The sequence below is a fragment of the Hydra vulgaris genome, chromosome 10 (assembly GCF_038396675.1).
Source record: "Hydra vulgaris chromosome 10, alternate assembly HydraT2T_AEP".
NCBI classification, from domain to species: domain Eukaryota; kingdom Metazoa; phylum Cnidaria; class Hydrozoa; order Anthoathecata; family Hydridae; genus Hydra; species Hydra vulgaris.
In genome coordinates, this window is record NC_088929.1 from 48,644,634 (window position 1) to 48,650,130 (window position 5,497).

General features: G+C 30.3%; 1 long non-coding RNA gene across 1 annotated transcript; it reads right to left on the reverse strand.

Annotated features, from left to right (window-relative positions):
- Positions 1–2,641: 2,641 nt before the first annotated feature.
- Positions 2,642–5,035, reverse strand: LOC136086629 (uncharacterized). Its single transcript, XR_010641479.1, has 2 exons — positions 4,929–5,035; positions 2,642–2,686 (listed from the first exon to the last, which is right to left on the reverse strand). It is a non-coding gene; the product is annotated as an uncharacterized LOC136086629 (long non-coding RNA).
- Between the last annotated feature and the right edge of the window lie 462 nt (positions 5,036–5,497).

The following is a 5,497-nucleotide window of genomic DNA, read 5'->3' on the forward strand; positions in this document are numbered from 1 at the left end:
AGGCGTTTTCCGGCCGGTCGACGTACACGACAAATGCCATCGCTCCCAATGATGTTGAACTTCATTGATTCATCACTGAACATGACAGTTCGCCATTTCTGCGCATTCCAGTCAATATGAGATGTAGAAAACAGGAGTCTTTTCTTCTGGTTTTTTAGTGAAATCAGCGGTTTCTTTGCAGGGCGTCAAGAAAACAATCCGGCTTCAACAGCACGTCGTCTGATTGTTCGGTCCGATACAGGCAGCTCTAATTGCTTTTGTATCTCGACTGATGATATCCAGGGATCCTTCTTGACGGATTTGACGATCATAGAATCCTCTCTAGAAGTGGTGGAACGCGGTCTTCCACCTTTGTTATCTGCTGCCAACTTCTCCATAGAACGATATTTGGAACATAGTCTTGATACGGTCCATTTTTTCACGCGATATTTATTACAAATACTTTTTTGTGACATTCCACTTACGTAATCGCCAATAATTTTCTTTCTTAGTTCCAATCCAAGACTGTCGGGAGCCATTTTTGCACTTGAAGTCATAATAATAATAAAAATAAATAATCACGCTTCTCAAGCTTACCGTGTTACATTTACCTTGTGATGATACAATAATGCTCTGTGGAACACAACGTCTTGGTTGGATGTGGACTGTATTGATGCAATGAAACACTTGTTGTATTTCACTTCTTGTATTGATGTTCTTCGATAAAACACTTTGATAAAACTCACTTCGATAAACTGTCTTGATAATACTGACTGATTGGCTTCCATATGCTGACTGAATTACATGTCGATTTACATGTCTCTTATATAGTAAAATGAACCTGTGTGAACCTGTTCTGGAAGATTCTAGATGCTTCTTTTTGATGCTTCTGGAAGCTTCTGGATGCTTCCAGATGCTTCTTCTGGAAACTTCTGGAAGCTTCTGCATGCTTCTGGAAACTTCTGGATACTTCCTTTAATTATTAAAAAACTTCCGTGATGTTGACACAGACCAGACTTAAGAAAATGAAACAAACCAAAAAAGTTGCATTTGTTTTTTTTTCCTGCAAAATGGCACTTGTCAACGAAATTCTGCCTCTGTGCTGTTACGTGTCAGCTGATTGCTCATGTCATGGCATGCTATGACTCCAGACTCCTGAACTGTTTGCTGTGGTAGTATAGTTCGTTTCGTTTTTAAGACATGTAAAATTAGCAACACTTTTTAGCATTGTTCGATGTTGGTTGCAAATGTTTTGTCCAATACTGTATATGAACCTAATATTTTTAATGCTTTATGCTTTATGTATTTGTGGAAAAATGACTTTATTCATTTTAAAAGAACTCTTTTGCTTAAAACAAATAAAAAAATATATCATTTGTCAAACTAAGTTTAATCAACTTTGTATAACATATCGTACACCATATCTTTAGAATAAAATTATTTTGTCCAATTTCGGCATCCCTTTTACCTTTTCCATTTTCAAATATAAACTAAAAGATTTAATTCTCTTAATGGATGATGTAATCAGGTATTTTTAACTGTAACAGAGTACTTTGTTTAGAACTGTAAAATACTTTAATAAAAATGTAAATAACGTTTTATTTTTTTGATTATGTAATTGATATTGTTTATATACATACGCTTGCAAAAGGTTCTGACGATCAGTACAGTCTTCTTTCAGATAAGTTTGTGTTTGTAAAAGTAATTTATTATGAAAAAAATGTAAACTAAAAAAAAAATTGTGAAAATATAAATAAATAAAAACAAAAAAAAAAGCCAAACATATTGAGCCAGCGGGCACACTAACGTCCGAAGGACGTTCATAAGACGTCTCAATTCTCGTCCATAAGACGTCCTAAGTCGGTCTCAAATGAAAGACTTGAGGACGTCTGTTCCAGACGTCCTTAAGACGCCTTTTCAGGACGTCCTAAAGTCGTTTTTTGTAAGCGTTCTAGAGACGTCTTTTCAATCATCCTATGGACATCACTGGCTGGTTTCGTGTGAAAGACTTAAGGACGTCTTATTCAGATTTCCTAGAGACGTCTGAATGAGATTTTACCAAGACATTCTTTTAAAAGTTATATAAAAAATGCAATGATATACAATATACACCTTAGATTTGATTTAATATAGGCAAGGGAAGGTATAAAGAGAAATCAAAGTAAATAAAGTGTAGTTTAAAATAAATTAATAATTTTACAAAAAATTTGACAAATTTTTTAAACAAAGTCACACTTTCTAAATTAAAAACTAATATATTCTGTAGAGTACATTATAAATAGCAGAAAATTACTAAAAATGCAAAATAAATAAAAATACAACTGTTGATTATAATTAATTAGGTCATCATTGATCGATATTGATATCAGTGTGTGTTCTCTTTAATCGGTCAGAAGAATACCTAATTACTCTCCCAATAAGTTGCATGGGATCCATTTTGGTTATGTTTTTATTTGAATTTAAAGCAGCTTATCTAGTAAAAAGTTTTTATCTAATAAAAACAACTACAAGACTATATAATAAAATATACTTAAATACATGCCATGTTCCATAGTCAAAGAAATTTAAATCTTTTTTTCTAAATTAAAACATATTTTTTGATTTTAAAAAATTAATCAAACACAATAATAAGCTAATGAGAATACCAGTGATAACGTTACAAAGACCATTTATGCTGTATTCTGACAAAATAGTATCTGTTGTCAGTCTAAATATATAAAAAGGATGATAAATCTCATACTATCAAACATAAATGTTAATTTTTTTTGAATTATAAAAAGTTATAATATTTATTATAATTAGCAAAACATTTTTAATTATACTAGCTGGATTTTTACCGCCAATTAAAGATAACTGTTTTACCCGAGAAACAATGCAGTTAAAGATAACTCTTTTACCCGAGAAACAATGCAATAAACATTAAAAATGTTCATGACAGTTTAAAAAAAATATTATACTAATATCGTACACCAGATCAAGGGTGCCACAAGTCAAAAAGTGTCGAACTGAGAAAATCAGGGTTGAAGTTTTAAGTTTTTAATATTTTTTCCAGCTAAGAGTGCCATTTGTATTTGTCATTTTGTAAATATTCATTTTAGACTTGTGGTATTTTGTCACCATGTACAACAGATAACATACTACCAAATGACATTCATAACTCAATATCCATAATATTTAACTTGTGGCACCCTTGATCTGGGTGTACGATATATAACAGGGATTGTCCATAAATTACGCTACGCTAAACTAAAATTTAAAAAAAGAAGTACGAGATGTTAAGCTCTTTAAGCGGCGATTTTAATTAAACTTAATGGGCTGTTTTGATCTTTTATATGATTGAGGCTCTGCCAGGGAAAACTTATAATCTTTTTTGATTTGTTTATTGGTGAAATTTAGCGTTGTGTAATTTATGAACGATCCTTAAACTATAAAGACTAAATTCATGCATACAAAAGTGATGCATTGGATATCTCCATATGCAATTTTTTTTTCAAAGCATTAAGTTCATCTGAACTTTTACTTTGTTTAAAACTTTCTTCTGGATCATTAGAGAATTGTGCAGTTCTATCTACCAACATGTTTTTTATTTCAGCAAGTTGGAAAATTTTTCTGAAACTCTAAAAAGTAAAATATACAAGCAAAGCCATATAAATCACAGAACTTTCTATATATGGTTGGAATGAGGTCGAGTTGTTAAATGATGCAAAAAATCTCAAATTTCATGCTCAACATTAAAAAAAAAGATATAAGCAAGTAAAGTTCAAATTGTCTAACGTCAATAACTACAAAGAATCGCAACCTATGACAAAGTAGAGTTAAAAGACCAGTGCATCAGTTTGGAATCTACATTTGAAAAATGAAATAAAATAACTTGAAAGAGTTCAGCAAAGAGCTACAAAGCTTGTACCAGGTTTAAATCCCAACTCATATGGAAAACGTTAACCAAGCTTAGGGTTAGAAAGTCTCAAAGCCATAAGAATTAGAGGGAACATCATCCAATATTTTAAAACAAAAACTAATTTAAATAAAGTCGAAACTAAGTCCAAAACTTTTTCTTCAATTCTCAAATGTCCATTTTTAAGTATCAGAGAAAAATCACACAAAGATAGTGCCTTATAGGTACAATTTACCTAATAACTTAGTAACACCAAAAACAATTAACAAATTCAAAAAAAAAAAAGATTGCTTATCGCACAACAAATAATTTACTAAGTGCTACTATAATAGTAGGTACGTGACATGGAAATTTTAAATTAATTAAATACTAGAATGTTATATATCATTAGAAAGCTCTTTAATTCAGTATCTTAAATGTGAAAAAATTATCAAAATCGGATAGTTGTAGAAAAGTTATGCGGTTTTTAGTAGCAAATTTTTGATATATCCCAACGGGCATTTTGACGTCCTAAGAGCGTCCACAAGGCATCTAATTTCTTGTCCATAAGACGTCCTTAGTTGGTCTTAAGTGAAAGACTTGCGGACCTCTGTTCCAGACGTCCTCAAAACGTCTTTTCAAGACGTCCTAGAGACGTCTTTTCAGCCGTCCTATAGACGTCTCTGGCTGGTCTCATGAGAAAGACTTAAGGACGTTTTATTCAGACGTCCTAATTTTACCAAGACATTCTTTTAAAAATTATATAAAAATTCAATGATTTACAATACAGATTTAGATTTGATTTACAATACCTTAGATTTGATTTAATCTTTTTTATCAAAACATTGTTTTTAATTTTAAAAGTTAATCAATCACAATAATAAGCTAATGAGAATACCAGTGATAGCGTTACACAAACTTGTTAACTCTTTAAACCTTTTTTTTCTTCTTTAGACCATTCATGCTGTATTCCGACAAAATAGTGTTTGTTGTCAGTCTACATATATAAAAAAGATGATAAATGTCATACTGTCAAACATAAATGTTAAAATTCAAACTTATGCTAATTACTTACATGAGCAAAATATTTTTAATTGTATCAGCTGGATTTTTACCACCAATTAATGATAACTGTTTTACCTAAAAAGAAACAATGCGAAAGAAACATTAAAAATGTTCATGACAATTTTAAAAAAATATTGTAATAAAATATAACATATAAACTATAAAGATTAAATTCATGCATATAAAAGCGATGTATTGGATATCTTTATAAGTAATTTTTCTTTTCAAAACATTAAGTTCATTCGAACTTTTACGTTATTTAAAACTTTCTTCTGGATCATTAGAGAGCTGTGCAGTTCTATTTATCATTTCTTGCCTTTTGGCAATCATCTGCTATATTATTCAAAAATATAAGACCATTATACAAAATACAAGTTTAGCGTTGCAACGGCATCTGACATTAAATATACTTAATTCAATATTTGTCGGAATTAAAGCGATGTAGTAGATAGCGATGAAAAAAAATTATTTTTTCCTTTTAGAGTTGTATTTCCAACAGTATACAACATTTATCAATATATATATATATATATATATATATATATATATATATATATATATATATATATATATATATAT